Raw genomic sequence first — 16184 nt, 5'->3', positions numbered from 1 at the left:
AATCCTTCCTAATTAATCCACTGTTTTCTCTAGTTTCATACAGACTCTATCTCTGGTGTATTCAGCTACTGAGCAAACTTTGTTCCGTCATTATATGGGCTATGATCAAGGTTTGTAGGGCTCAGAAGTTCTTTTCTCCTCATCACTTTTCCAGGCTTGCCATTCCTCAGAACCATGCCTGGCTTCGCTATCACTAACTCAACATTTCCAGAATGCAGTACAGGGCTTATCAATTAAAATTTTAAGTGTTAATTGCTTATTAATGAAAACTTTAATTTCTGGGAGATTAAACTTTTAAATGCTAGGTGGCTGAAAGAGTTCCAGCTCATAACAACTAATACTCACCAGTAGAACATTTTAAAATGTTCCTTCTATAGAACAAACCCTATATTCAAGTGTGAAAGCCCAGATGCATAGAATCATAGAATGGCTTGGGTTGGAAGGGACCCCAGACATGGCTAGGTATTTCCAAGATTGAGAAAAAAAAAACATGGCTGAATTATCAGGATGCATTAAACAAGTAATGGCTAATTTGGGATTAAAGAAAATCTCATTGTTCATTTTAGGAATGTCGAAAGAGGATTCCTCCCCTACCTTTATTTCACCTGCACATGTCTTCAGGTAAATGAATTCTACTAAAAATGTATACCTCGAGAAAGATATTCAGATTCAGCCTGACCTGGTCCTAAAGATGGAGACTCTGTTGTGTTCTCACATTGACACATTTACTATCGATTGCCAGAACTGCTATGTAACCCAATGAACCTTTCTAAACTTCTAAAACAGCACTCAGGTCTTGATTTTCACAAATTCATAAGATATGCTGAAGAAGAAAAACTGAATTCCTAGTATGGTATAAGCTACTTGACTAGAAACTGAATTGGACTGAATTCTTCAGTCTGTTTTCTAACTTCTAGAATGTGTGGACAAGACATCACAGAAATAAGTAAGACATAGCATTCAGTCTACATTCCTTAACATCTTTCCATTGTATTTGTTCATGTTCAAAATTCCCACCCATTTCCTTAAGCTCTCTTTTATGTCACAAGAACTTTGCAAAGGGCTTGGACATCGTTGCCAAACACAGAATAAAGCACAGTGTCTTTTGCTCTTACCTCCAGAGCCACAACATGAGAAGCTTCTGGCACTCTGATGTTCTGTCAGATTTTAATGCGAACACTGGAAGTTCATGGACACGACGCTGTACAATCTGAAGAAGATAAATCACATTTACTTCAAGCCAGCTGACAGCAGTTTAAGCAGCTGCAATCATCAACCACCAAGGGAGTTTCTTCTTTTATCTTACTAAATGCAAAAGTATACCAGGAACTGGTAATATCACTGTACTATCAGGAGTCCTGCTTTTACATAAATATCAGCAAGCGGTAAGTAAATTCTGTTGACGAAATGTAATAAAACAAAGACGGTTTCAAATATGACCATTCCCTGATGCATTCTGTAGCCCCGTCTTACTCACTTATTGCATGCTGCTGAGATTATAAGGTTTGCTTTTATCTGTCAGAAATCAATATTTCAAACATCGGATAAAAGAGGAAATTGAACTGGGAATAGGCTGAAGTGCTGTAAAAACTACAAAGCACAATTATCAAAAAGCACTTAAAGTACTTAATAGGACACACATATAAAAATGCTCAAATTAATGTCAGGGAACTATAATGAGAACTTTTTCTATGCTTTTTGATCCAAATGCAATGTAATTCGAGTGCTGCTTGGTCAGTCAATACAGTTTTCAATTTATATGAAACCCTAAGGATTTCTAGCAATCCATTTGCTAGAACTGAGCCATTACATATGATTGGTTAATATTTCAATTTATTGAAAATACATTATTTTGTGTAAAGTGTTTAAGTTGTTGAGGTTTAACCATTATAAACAGTTATGATAAAAATAGATCTTTGGGTAAACAGTGACTTTACAGTCAAGCTTTTAATAAATACTGGTATAACTAGAAAATTGGATTTTAAAGGGAATAGACATCATAAGGAAAAAACGCAAATATGCAGTACTGAGATGAGAGGGAAATGGTATATACAACCAATCTTTATCAACACGCATTAAGCTGAGAAAGGACTTTGTAAAATGTTGGAAGCAATTGTTATTTTATGCAAAAAAGTTTGCTATTAACTTTGCCACTTTCCCCTTACGTTTATATACTCATTTATCATCTTTAATGCTATCGAGTTGGAGGTCCTTACAAAACTATCCGTTCTCGATCTGCAGTCTGTACATGTCTGAATGCACTTATAAGAATCTACAGAAAATACATTGTGTGGCCTTAAGTAATTTGATGCGAAAAAAGAGCTGCAACACCCATGGAATTGTAGCTATGATTTGAGCAAGCAAGGCCCATAATAACTAAATGACTGTATCAAACTGTATCACTATTTTCTTTAGTTTTAGCGAGGAACAACAAGGGCTCGTTGGAAAACTTTTAAGAAAAAGAAATTAGGAAGAAATTTTCTTAATGCTTGTATTTCATTTTCATACCTTAGCCATTACACATTTTCCATATAAGCAAAGCTTAGCACAATCACAATTTAAAGGTGCATCTTATTGGAACCACAGCAATCTCCCTGAGCTTTGAATCAGACTATGGTTTCCCTTAACAGACAAATTGTTTCACTAGAGCAATATCTTCTCATATCCTCCTCACTCAAGTTTTGGGCCTAATCCAGTACAACTTATTGCTTAACGTACCTACTCTTTTTTACGCTTCTTTCATCCAGGCTAAGTTCAAATTCCTTTGTGTCTTCCATTTTCTAGATGCAAAATTTCATTTCAGTCCCTAGAACCTCAATTTGGGTCATCTACTGTCTTAAATTCATTCCCCCTATCCTTTGTGGTTTTTCCTATATCTTCCCCTTTCCTGCTTGTATGCTCATCAGTCTTTCCCCAGCCCCCAACCCAATATCTTTATGCAACAAACAATGCCAACATAGCATGTCATATCATTCTCTTATCTATCTGTACCATATCAATTTCTGTATCTATCATGTATATCTATATCTATATGCTATTTCTGTTTTTCTCATGTTTATTTGATATGAGTTGACCTCCCTGTGTCAGTTTTGAAGCTTGCCACATCTTCAGATTTCATAGCTTTCCTAAACACTTTTACTTTACTTCCACAAGCTAAAAGGATTAAGTGGTGATGCAAATTAAATAAATAATAATAAAAAGGTAATAATATTTCACATCACGTATTATTTCTATCATTCTTGGAACAACATTTTAAATATGTAACCAAAGAACAAAGTATGCACAGCCATGTAAGAATAATATATTTGCATACACAAAAATAAAAGTGAATATGATATTTTCCAGAAAAAAGACTCCCGAGTCTGGAATGGTATTACAGGCAGAAGAAGAATGGATAAGGGTTATCATAGTGAGTGAAGATTCCTGTCTCTGTCCAAGAAGTCTTTCGCCTTATTCTGAGGAAATCAGAATCAGACCCTTATTCTGTGAAACAGTTATAAAGTTAATGTTCCCTCAGGTTGTGCAGTTTCAGGTCTGTTTAGGCCACTTAGCTTTTTTTTAATTTAATTTTTTTTTTTTTTTTTTTTGAGCATACAGGGTGTTAGAATAATGCAGCTTGGTTCTGATGTAGACACTGACTGACTTGTACAATTCACAGATACAAAAGGAGTCAAGAACATTTGTGAACTTATCTGCATGGTATGTAGGAAAAATCTGTTTCTATGATTCTGGTTTTGTGTATATTAAGTGAATACAATTAAACTGGAGGAACTGAGAACTAAATCCCCTAAAAACAGAGTTTTCACGTGTAAAACCAATGTTGACAAGACAAAGAATAAATAGATTAATTCAGCTGGACACCATATTTACTTGAATTCTTTCTGATGATGTCTTGAGTTTTTAGATTTCCTGAATTAACAAACAGAGCATATACCTTTTCAAATAATAAATATTTCCAAATAACAAAGTAATAAATATTTTGTTTTAAAAAATGGCCTAAGTGAAAACCATAATATGATCTGGTAAGGCAATTGTACTTAAAGCAGTTGTACATTATTGTATAATGCATTTTACAGAAGCTTCCTCTATTGAACTTTATTGTATTTTTTCCTTCAATTATTAAATATAGATGTTCAACCTCAAAAGCAAATGTACTTGTCTTTACATGCACTTGAATTGTTACTGCCATTTAAAACTAATCAATGTTTTCTTTAGTACCATAATAGCTTGTTTGCAAAGCACCTCTTTTAGAAAAATTTACACTGTGTTCAGAAAGAAAACATATTATACATACTAAAAGAAAGATTTTTCATAAAGAGAAAGAGAGTTTGATCCGTGCCCAAAAGTTTAGTGCAATGAAACTAACCTGAAGAGCTTAAAAAATGGTACAAAAAGAGAGTTGCTATTAGATTATACCAGGGTGATGATATATTCAAGGAAAAATTATGCATTGTATACTATCCTTACATCTCCAGAGTGATTTGAAAGGGTTCACCATATATGTGGTGAATATATATATAATGGATTCTAGAGTTTATTATGTATACAGTTATTTTAGACCTATAGATTTTCATTAATGTTAACAGGGAAATGGTTAAAATCTTACCATTACCAGAGCTGAAATACATCTAGAAATTCAATTGCAAAAAACTCATAGGACACCAAGGTCTCATCAGTGGTGGAAAGCCCAAACTACTTCGGTGAAGTCAATATATGCACTGACAGTACAGTTTGACACAAACAGGAAGGTTCACACCACTTTGCTGTGGGAATATAATGGAGGTTTCTTGATTAGTCTGTCTGGATTCCTTCAGGAGTTCAAAGAAAGAAAGTTAAGCAAGATGAGTAGCGTGAATGTCTCAAGTTCTGCATTTATTAAACAACAAGAAATCTTAATGAAGGACAAATGAAGCTTGCACAGAACTCATACACAGGTTTTATCATTTCTAAACGTAAGTACTAGATCAATAAACACAAAAAGTACAGTTGAAGCTATAAAACCATTTGTTCCAGTAGGGTAGCAAGTCTATCACTAGGATGAAAGTTATAAAAGTTAATGGAGATTATAATAATTGAACATTAGTAAATAAACACCTATGATCACATCTGAGAAGCTGATAAAGTTTGTCCCACGTATCTTGTTTGGCTTCATGGTGATACTATTATAGTTCTGCAATATATTTGGTTCATTCTGTTTGGAACACAAACGTTTCCACTACAATTCTGTCTCAGGTGATACCTTCTGCCTACATTTCTGGAGCCTCTACACCTAACTTGTTCTCAGTTTAATGTAGGCAATACTAATAGTGGTAGCAGGTGGTTTACTTTCCAATACCATCCCTGAAAAGATGCAGTGTCAAGTTGTTCTTCAAAACTTTGGAGGTTTGCATATATTTGTTCATATCATACATGGAGCCAAGCGCTTTAACTAACGTAACAGCAATGTAAATTGTGTAACTGTAAATTGGGTAACTGCATGCAAGGGTAAATACAATTAGCACTTGCAGAAATTAAATGGGGGCAAACAATTGCCTAATATATAGCAAGCAGGGGATTGTGGCTCTGCATTCAGTTCCCCTTCTACATACAATATATTTTGGAAAATCTGACTCTATTACAAAATTAATGACCAAAATTGACAAATTAAATGGATGTAGATTTTGAATCACATGGACAACGTGATTTTCATCTGACTAGACAGTTCACAGACAGAATGACAGCTCATGGACTTACAAAATGTATAGAGTTCAAAAATATGCATAGTTCAAAGTGAGAACACTTTGGGAACAAGAAATAGGCATAATGAAACTAATTGAAAACTTTTTATTTTTTTTACTAATAAAGCATTCTGAGGAATTCAGAGTGCCAAGCCTTACCAAAAATAAAAAGCAGAATTATAATCCAAAGCACTGTACTGAGTGACTGTGCACAAAGTAATGTAGTTACCTACACCAAAGTGTCTGCCACCAATTGCTGAACAGACTGCAGTTTTGCTCCTTTGCTAAATTACATGTTTCAGAATTAATCCTGTAGCCTGCAGCAGGTAGCAGATGCTTTATAGGGCAGCTTACTGCAGACAGTCACCTATTACTGCTCATTATTTAATAGCATTACTTTAACTCCACTGTGATTGCCTTCACTGTTGGATAGTTTCTCTTATAGGTTCCTGTTTTCACTGTTCTTTTCCAGGGCTTCACATCTGCTTCCAGAGAATTACACTGACTCCATGAAGGGAAGTGTATAACAAACAGCAGCAATATATATATTATATATATGTATTCTGTACAATTTCTCCTACATGGGCTTATACTGCAAGCATGAATCTCTTTTCTTATTAATGAGTTACCATGAGATCTCAGCTAAATAATTGTGTACATGTTTACAATATTCCTCACTGTCAATTTCATGCAGTGCAAAAGGAAAACATGCAGCTTATAGCAAAAAAAGATCTAAGATTCCAAGAAATTACTAAATCATGTTATGGGAAAAATAACTCTGTTTTGGAAACTTAAAAAGAGGCAGAAGTTGCAACGTAGGGCAAAGTCTATAGCAGAAAAGACAGAGGTGAGAAATTTCCTATGTATTTACTAAGCTAGAAATGGCAGAGAGATTGCTGCACCTGTGATCCAAACATCTGAGGAAAGCTTCGTGCAATTAGAGTTTTATTTAATTTCTGCTAAGCCTAATTTCTTCTTTAATAAGATGAGAATGATCTTTCTCTTTGGTGAGTCTCAGTGTTTCTGTGAATATGATTTTGATTTGGTTCCTCTCCATGTATTTACAGAAATGGCAATTGAACAAGCTTGCCTATTTCAGAAAATTCAAGGAATTCCACTGTAAGGTTATCCCTTTTTTTTTTTTCATTCTAACTGAAAAAAAAAATTGTTTCAAATTCTTTTACAGCATTAAAAACCTTCTAAGCAGCTGCCATATTATCTATGATTCTATTTCCTTCAGAAGTTTTAAATTGCATTTTTTGTACACTTATGTCCATGTATTGGTAATCTATTATTGTTAGCATCAAAAATGCATGCCTAGTATTTTATATTTGAAATCTTGTAAACAAATCAATAGTAGACAGCAGAATGTAGTTTTATTTTATCAGTTTACTGTACCTAAATGATGATGCTGTGTAGCTCCCTATTGAGAACTTTGGTGTGGCCAAAGGTCCCATGGTATCTCCTACATGGACCTGTACATTTTCATCCTAATACTTAATTCCCAGTATTTGTTCTTATCACAGTTTGGTTATGCCAAAAGTAGGACAACTTAAGAACAGCAAAAATCAAACTTCTCCTGAACATTAGGAATATACAGAAGGGCATCCAAATGTCTTTTGTACTGAATTACACTCCCAGTCCTGAAAACAGCTTCCAACCGGGGACCTAAATGCATGAGCCAGTCTGACCTTCTCCCTGTGAAACATCTCCTCAACTGAAACAGAGACTAATAAAACTAACCATTCACCAGCGCATTTACTGCATAGTGGTGCACTCATACATTACAGGAATCAGTTAATCCTCCAATTTCTTGATTATCCAAGATTATCTTTCCAGACGGCCTTTAATTAAATATTTCATTAAGTATCATTAAGGAATTATATATATGCTTTTTAATGTTCACATTGTTAATTATAAGCTCTTTACTCACAGACAGTGATTAATCTGAATTTTACCTTCCAGTTTTACTACAAAGACATTTTAGAACAGCCACTGAAAGAAAAAGAATAATTTAATTTCCACAAGTGATATTTTAAATTTAAATTCACTCATCAAGCATTTACTTAGAGGTTTTAAATAAGGTGATTGAAAAATGAATCCCATGATTTTTCCATTCTTCTCTGACCTGACTAAAATAAAGGCAGCTCCAAATTATAGATTATTCCCTCTCTTTAAACAAGGTACAAGGTGGTGAGGCAGTGCTGGGTAGTGGTACAGCAGTAATGGATTATGGAGATTTTTCTATCCTGGGTCACTGTTATCAATCTGATCCAAGAAGGCAGTGACGAAATGTCAATGTCATTTTATGTCTCTGTGCATGAAATCCTGACCCTGCTAGGTCAATGGCAAAACATCACTGGTGCCAGGATTTTCACCTTTTGATTCTCTAGTGTGCAAAAAGAATAAATCTGACTTAGCATCCATTGACTTTAATAGGAGTTATACTAAGTTCAAGGTCTGGATTTTTAAAAGCCTTTAGGTGCTGTTTCACTCACGATTTGAGACTAAGAGGACAGGAAAATGCCAAGCTAGCATTCTGTACTGGTAGATTCCTGGGGATGGACATGATTGGGAAGGAGTCCTAAAGTGAGGTATTAAATGGTGTTGCCACCATGAGCATAAGTCATACCTGGTCCAATCTGGGCTTCCTCTCACTGGGTGGAGAGAGCTGTGCACCTCAGAGTTGACTCACAGCAGCTGCCAGCATGCTCCAAACATCATTGCCTAAAGCACAACGATAAGGAAACATGGAGGGAAGAAACATGCCATTAAATCCAATTCATTTCAGCTGTAAGGCTCAACCATTTGGAAACCACAGTTTGAGATATTTTCATGAGCATACGCCTATGACTTTTCCATAACCAAGTAGACCTCAGTTTTTAAAAGTGAGGATGGAGAAATTGTTGGCAAGTGCTCTGCTAATCTTTTCATCTAGTGATGATATTGGATGGAGGGAGTATAAGACATTGATTTTATTGCCCTTGTTTACCAGACAACATACATCCCCTTGCTCCACTGACTGGTTTACTCCACTCCACTAGGCTGAGCTCTGGATAAGGGCTGTTTTTACCGCATTTATTCACTTCTCTTGCTTCTTTCTGTGAAAGCAAAATCCTTATCCCAAATGGCAGGAGGTTCAAAACCTCTTAGACTACTGTGTTTGCAGCCCTCAAGAAAATTAGCACAGATTCTGATTGCACTCTGCCTTTTGTCTAGTCTGGCTCATCATCATCCCTAGAACATCCGTCACTACATATCATGAGTTCTCAAAAGCACAAGGATAGTAACTCTTCCTTTGTGTCAAATGACTAAAACCAAACTAGCAAAACAGGAAAAATCATCAAACATCCTTTCTTGAGTGATTAATTAAAACAAAATCCTTACCTACTCCCTGAAAGCATGTGGATGTAGCTTATTTTATTTCATCCATTTTGTAGCAGTTGTTTTGTGGAAACAAGACTGCAAACTACTTTTAAACACCAGTTTCAGGACCTTAACTCTCAAGCGTTGTGTTGAATTTTTAGCATCTTGAAAAGCTTTGAGTCTGAAAAACATCAGAATAGGAGCAAAACAAGCAATAAGATTTTGAGTGTTCTTACAAAATGAAACAAATTCACACTATTAAATAATTTGTTCATGCTCTCCCAAAATACTAAGGTACATAAATATAAAAATGATGTCTTTCTGTAATGTGTGCTTTCCAGAGATATTTCACTTATATTAATGCATAGTTCAGGCATGTGTTCCTAACAGTATTTAGCTATGCTGAAAACCACTGAGGAATTAAACTGGATGAAAGCATGCTGAATAAGTTGTTGGAGGTTTAATTACCTTTTCCTTTTTCCTCTTTAGTGGGAGTTCTGAATTCTGGAGGAGTAAAACTCCAGTCTCTACTGTATTGAAATGATATTTTTTTAGCACTTCAATCATTGTCTCTACTTGACTAAGACATTTCTGTGCTAAAGCAGGTGCATTTACTTTTCAAGTATTATTTTACTAATCAATTGAAAAATTACCTCCATGAATGACAGAAGTGCAGACCTTTAGAGTATTTCATTAAAAGGAGCAAACATTAATTACAAATCCAGCCCAACCTTTGCAGACATAAATTATGGGACGGATCTATTTTCTTCCTCCATGCTTAATTGCACGCTGCAACTAGCTCTTCAAATTATTATCTCCAAGGCATGAATGAAATTAGAATGGATTTGATGATATTCTCAAGACATATTTGTACCTAAATAACTTGGCCATATACTGTGTGGTCATGTAGGAAAAGTTAGATGAAAGAACTTTGAGCCTCTAAATGATGGCTAGATTGCCATGAAAAAAATGGGAATTGTAAAATAGATTTGGAATCATAAAATCTTTTCAGACAGGGCTGTCTAATTGCAGGTTTAACAGTGGGATAGTTAAGTATGTTTATTCTAATTTAATTCTAGGAATTTCAGTTGATTGTAAATATCTGAGGCATTCTTTTTGTTTCAAGAAAAATAACTATTTATCTAGTGAAGAAAACACCTTTCCAAAATAATTAAGAAGGCTGAAATTTGATTTCAGAATAGCCACATGATGAAGTATTTGTGATCAAACTGCTGGAAAATAAACGAGTAAAGTGACATCCTTTGTTCATTGAAAACTAATTTTGAAGTAGGCATGTTTGTAAATAGAAAGTAGAATTTCAAAGACATTCAACAATGGTCAAACTTCCAATTTTGTAACTCAACCTGTTTTCAAAGGCAGAAGCATTCAAGAGGTAATACTTGTGATGGACTGACATGAATTATCATACAAAAATATTCCCTTTCAATTTCTGAACTCTTGGCTCTATAGGTCACAAAGAGAAGGAACAAAATGAAATTAAAAATTGAACATGCATAAAACTCAAATTAGCACAAAACTATCTGATAAGTCTCAGTGTGACTCAAAACTGATCCTGAAGACTTAAGATATGAATTTTTTCCAGGTCTTTGTTTCCAGTAATTTAAAGGGTAATTCCCACTGTAAATAAACAGCATTGTATACATGTAGATGACAGAAGGTGCAATTTACTGTGACAGCAAGTGAGGAATAGATGTAAAATGCATGCGTATTTTTCTTAATACTGCAATGAAAGCAGAAATATTTATTGTAAAACATATCTAGCAATTAACATTTTGTGTTGGAAATAGCAAGCCTGCTTCTCTAAGAACCCATAGCCTTTATACAACACAGAGTGTGGACAAAGGAGTCAGAACAACAAATCCCCCACATTTTTGCTGTCCTTCTACCAAGGAGGTTAATCATTTGGCACTGCATACCTTAAAAAAAAAAAAAAAAAAACTAGATAATGACTTGCTTGTAGTTTAATTTACTTGTGTCATGATAGAATAAATACCAAACTGAGTTCTCACAGCGTATTAATCATTAACCTAGGATAGGACTTCAGCTTAAAGTGCATTCCTTCATCTTTGATATGTTTCATGAATGCATTTGTAGATATTTAAACTACAATTTCAAAGATGCTGAAGAGATAAACAAGTCCAAGGCCCCTCAAGAGCCAAGCTTTTTGTCTTGTCATCTTTTAACTTTAGGACATAATATAACCACTCAGCTGGACTGCCAGAACAGTCTCTGAAAGCAGAACAGAAGCTATGCAATAAGGGATTCTGGGAGGTACAGTGGAGGCACAGCTCAGTTTTGGAGAGCTTATTTATGTAATACAGTGTGCAAAAGCAGGGCAGCAGTACCCAAGTAACGCAAAATAATCTGATCTGGTACCTTTTTTTTCTTTTCCCAGATTTTCTATTGTGACAGACTGCTCAGATCCATGGTAAAGCATTTCTGGTACTGAGCTGGAGATACTGTAAGAGCATTTGAAGATTACCTAAAACATATATTCTGGTTCAAATAAATTAGAAATCATTGGTCCAGCAGGGAGAAAACTTCATGGTCTTCATAGTTGTTCGTGTCTTCCTCAGGAGAAGGAAGAGTGAGAAATCCTACTTCCTCATTTGGATTTTGGAAGTATTTTCATTCTCTTTCTTCTCTCCAGTATTTCATCCTAACTGAAAAGCTTCTCAGGGTCTGGGAAAAAGCAGTCAAGCAGAAGACCACTGGGGTCAGGATGAACCCTTTAACTATATTACCTGGGAAAGGCAGTGCTGGGCAATCTGTTTCTGGGAATCATAATACCATCGGTAACCTATTTGCTCTGGAATCTAAACCACCCACGTCTAAAATGCATGTGAACATGATATGGGGATCTGCCTTCTTTGTTACAGGCCTGTAACATACAGATCATTTTTAATGGATCTGGGCAAATTCCTTATTCTTAATAGCATACCATGCAAATCATAACAAAATTTAAACAAGCGTGGTGATTATTTTCATCCTCCCTAAAGCCATTCAATCCAAATATTTCATCCAGAACTTGTCTTTAATGAACATGCACTTTATAATTCTGTAGAAAGAAAATAATCACCAATAATGACTGCTTTTCAACATCTTGCAGCTTATATATAGTTTCTTCTACATATGAGGTATCGTGTGACTACAGCACCAATATAATTTATAAATTTGAGAAAGGGTGGTGAAAGCAGAAATCAGTTAAATGGAAGATTTAAAAAATAAGACACACTCTCTATCAAGGGGTATAGAAAGCATATGAAAGAGTATGTACCTTTAATCAAGTGTTACTTCTTTTTCTTTGAAAACGGAATTGCAAAGTTTAAAATTGCATAGATCGTTAACAGAAATGCTGAAAACTCATTATTTCCATCTAAGCATTAAACACTGGCTTAGAAATGCTATATTCTTAGAAATGTTATATTCTACTTGTAGGTAAATTTTACCCAGGCCCCAAAACAACGTGCAGTAATTACAGCTAAGAAAGAGCATGAGCAAAGACATCTCAGAGAGAGATCCTGAGTCACAGGGCATGCAGTGCAGCCTCTTTAGCATGGGCTGCAGTATTCTGTGGAATGGTCTTTATCATACTAAAGGGTGAAAGTCGCAGAGACTGTATTACAGTGAGGACAGCTGTGTGGGAATAATAAGCAGTTCAAGCGCACCTCATGCCTACATCAGAGCGCGAATCCATTTGACTGGAGGAGTCCAGAACCTGGTGCAAAAACAGGCAACTCCCAGAGTTCACAGAAGGACAAGAATCCAGAGCACCTCAGTCCACCTGCAGCCTATTTTCAGTGCACCGTGTCCCTGTGCCTGGAGAGGGAACATCTGTCCCACTACATTGACACAGCCCCCGTGACCACTAAGAGGATGGGGTCAACACTGGGCAACATTAATTTTGACTGTGGAAACAAACTACTTTGGACTGCCAAGGCCAGCGTAGCTAGTTTTCCCAGACCCCAGTGTGAATGTCCGAGAGCAGAGCAGCTTGCACCAAGAGCTGCCCAACGTCTCCCCCTGCTCCTCAGGGAGCTGGCAGCCATGCCAGGATTTCAGGAAGGCTGCTCCCGCAAACACTGCTGGCCTACACAGAGCTATAGACACACAGAACTGACAAGGCCGTGAATGAGTATCATACTGTGGGTAAAAACAAAGCATTACCTTCCTGTATGTTATGAGCGCAGTTCTCATTCTGCACTTTTCTCCTCTTTGTCTCCTTCTCGGTCCGTTAATTCCCGCAGGAAATTCTGAAATAACAAATAAAAGTAGCATAATTACTTGAATTACTTGCTTCACACAGATGAGAGAACAAATGTGTATGGAACAGGGAAAAGCATCTGTTTAGTGATTTTAAAATAAGTTGACTGCTTGTTTGGTTACCAGTCCAGCATATCTTCCTCCAGCTTACCTTGTTTATGGTTCTAGTTGAAATACAATATGGAGAGAGTGGGAGGGGGGAGGTATTGTTATCATTACATTTGAATTATTCCAACTATTTAAATACTAAAAGTCACGTGTAAATTGTGGACAACTTTGTTGCACAGTGTGCTGCCACTGCAGATTGAACTCTTGTAGAATAAAGGTTCAGAATGGTTCAAATACTTCTTGGTCTTTTTCTGACAGCCAAATATGAATAACAATTTATTTTGGCCAAAAAGACTAATTCTAGGAGAATTTATGTACTTAACGGGAGATCAGCCATGACAAACAAGAAGGGGATGTAATTATAAGAAACAGTGCATTCTAGTCAGAAGTAGAATATCTTAAAAATTACAGTAGACTTAACAGTTCCTGCTAAGCCCCTCTATTAAATCTTCAATGTGACAAGCCAGAATTCATGTCTTCTACTTTATGAAAAAAAAGGGCAACCATTGGGATAAAATAATATTGAGAAATAAAATTAACCTTGGATTAGTTTCATGTAAACATTAAAAAATCAACTTCTCAGAACTCACACAAAAAACATAATGTAGTTAATATTAAGTACAATGATTATGCAACCCATTACTTTTACAGTTTGTGCTCCTGTGTCCTTGATTTCGACCCTGTTTTGCTTATGATTAATGAATGACTCACCTTCAGTACTCTTTCATTTATTTCATACCTCATTATGAATCTTAGAAGGTTATTTATTATTTGAAAATAGAAAAACGTGTGGAAGTTGAACCCTTTTCATAAATGCAAATGACATTTTTATAAATAATTTGCTATTGCTCAGTCTTTTCTCTCTTTTTAGTGGTTTGTTTCTTCTAACTGCTTCAGATAAAATTTCAAAGACTGCACAGAGTTTATTCCTGCGTAGTAACAGGTGAAATTTCTGCTCATTTTATATGAGCAGCAGGAGTGTCTGTGCACTCATTCTTTGAGTGTTAAGAATGACACACAGCCATTCTTACACACAGATCTTAGAACAGCACCTATTGTAAATTGTCAAGATCTTACACTGCAGGTTCCTGTATCTTCTCATTTGTTTTGCTTGGAATTATTTTGCAAGGGTTTGATGCTTTATGATTTTATGTCAGCATTCAGGTAGGGATTAAACCTAGACTCAGAAAGTTCATGGAAGTTTCGTGTAGTTCAGCTGTTGAAGCAAAACCACTAATTTTTCTGTATTTGAACCAAAGTTTCATACTTACAGTTCACCGTACTTTTCTTTTTTTTTGAGGTATATCCTTTCTGTTTTGATAATTACTTTCAACTACAGTACTTGGTAGTTGCAAAATGTTTTCCCGAGCAGAAAGAAATGGCTTGGGTCAAATCCATACTAAATCACATTCTGCAGGACATTAAAAGGCATAAGCCAAAGTCTAGCTTTTCTTTCAGAGGCAATTTACTGGAGGGAAATTCTTAAATCTCTTGGGCATCTCCATCAGAAGACAGCAGTTACCAGCCACAAAAACACCTATTATAAACGGATAGCTTGAGGAGTAGATTATATCTAGATTATATCTGCAGAAACTGATAGTTCTTCCACTTAACAGAGTCACTACTGTAGCTATCAACCTGCCCTAAAGGAACTTTGTGGTGGCACAGACACTTCTGTTTGGACAGTGGGCGATGCTCTCCACAGCATCTGTCTCTTAGACTATGCAAAAACAGGGTCTGTGCTGCCAATGGAGCAATGGACTGTGAGGCTGTTTATGAATTGGGCTGCACTCCAGGCTGCGTAGACATGGCTAGGCTAACTTTAAACTGGACAGTTTGGTAATTTCTGGCAGTTCAAAGTTTCTTGATGTTCAAAGCTCTGCAACAGCAACTTCACTGTAAAGAGGCATTACCTCTAATGTCCCGGTGACGGCTGCACCCAGCTTCTTCTGGAGAAGATAATCTATCTTCATGCCGTGCCCTTTTAGGAGCCTGGCTCATAATGTGTAAGCAGCATCTGCACCTACTATTTTTGCCCTGTCATATTTACAGCTGGATTATGGCTGTGAGGTTTATTCAGGTGAGGTTTATTCAGGTTGGATGCTGAGGCTATATCTGACTGAGAGCAAACCAGAGTGTGGACTTTATAAACAGAAATGTAAAAGTCAACCCCAACCAACTGCATACTTATTCACCCTGTACAATATGCATGGCTGTTTGTGGTGCCAAATTCAATAGCTTAAATATTGTGTCATCACTAAAAATAATGTAACTGAGCATGGTTTTAACTGCAGGCTGACCTTCAGCCTCGGATTTGCTTAATATTGTGGCTTTATGTTTTCTTCCAATTTGTTCAGAACTCTTTGTACCATGGATTATTAAACTATAACTAAACATTGTCCTTGGTGTTCATCTAGCTGACGATATTTGGAACCAAAGCTAATCTATTATCTTTTCTTTGAATTTTGTAAGCATGCCTGTTCCAGGCTCTTCCAACAATTTCAGTGCAAACTGTACAAGAAAAAATGTAACTGTTTATTTAAGATCATTGCTTTAAATCACATCCCACCTATGATGCATTTTAAGATCTGCGGACACGCTGTCCTTTAAGTTAACTAAATCGAATACCCATCCCAACAATATATGCTAATTTCTGACAAGCACTATAATAATTTTCAGCATGAATAAAAGAGGTACTACAGCAGATGA

At 36.0% G+C, this 16184-nt stretch overlaps 1 long non-coding RNA gene across 2 annotated transcripts in view; it reads right to left on the bottom strand.

Moving 5' to 3' along the window:
- The window catches only part of LOC124417147, a 90056-nt gene extending 74460 nt beyond the window's left edge, over positions 1-15596 (bottom strand). Inside the window, exons 1-6 of one of the 2 annotated variants that reach the window (XR_006931238.1) lie at positions 15389-15596; positions 13272-13357; positions 9105-9264; positions 8350-8444; positions 4607-4763; positions 1116-1210 (exon numbers count right to left, since the gene is read on the bottom strand). This is a non-coding gene — a long non-coding RNA (uncharacterized LOC124417147). Of the gene's footprint in view, positions 1-1115; positions 1211-4606; positions 4764-8349; positions 8445-9104; positions 9265-13271; positions 13358-13518; positions 13585-15388 lie in introns of those variants that run through there. The other variant, XR_006931239.1, reaches the window with a different exon arrangement.
- Positions 15597-16184: the final 588 nt, after the last annotated feature.

Source organism: Gallus gallus, chromosome 11 (genome assembly GCF_016699485.2).
Source record: "Gallus gallus isolate bGalGal1 chromosome 11, bGalGal1.mat.broiler.GRCg7b, whole genome shotgun sequence".
Classification (NCBI taxonomy): Eukaryota; Metazoa; Chordata; class Aves; order Galliformes; family Phasianidae; genus Gallus; species Gallus gallus.
This window is presented reverse-complemented; position numbering and strand designations above follow the sequence as displayed.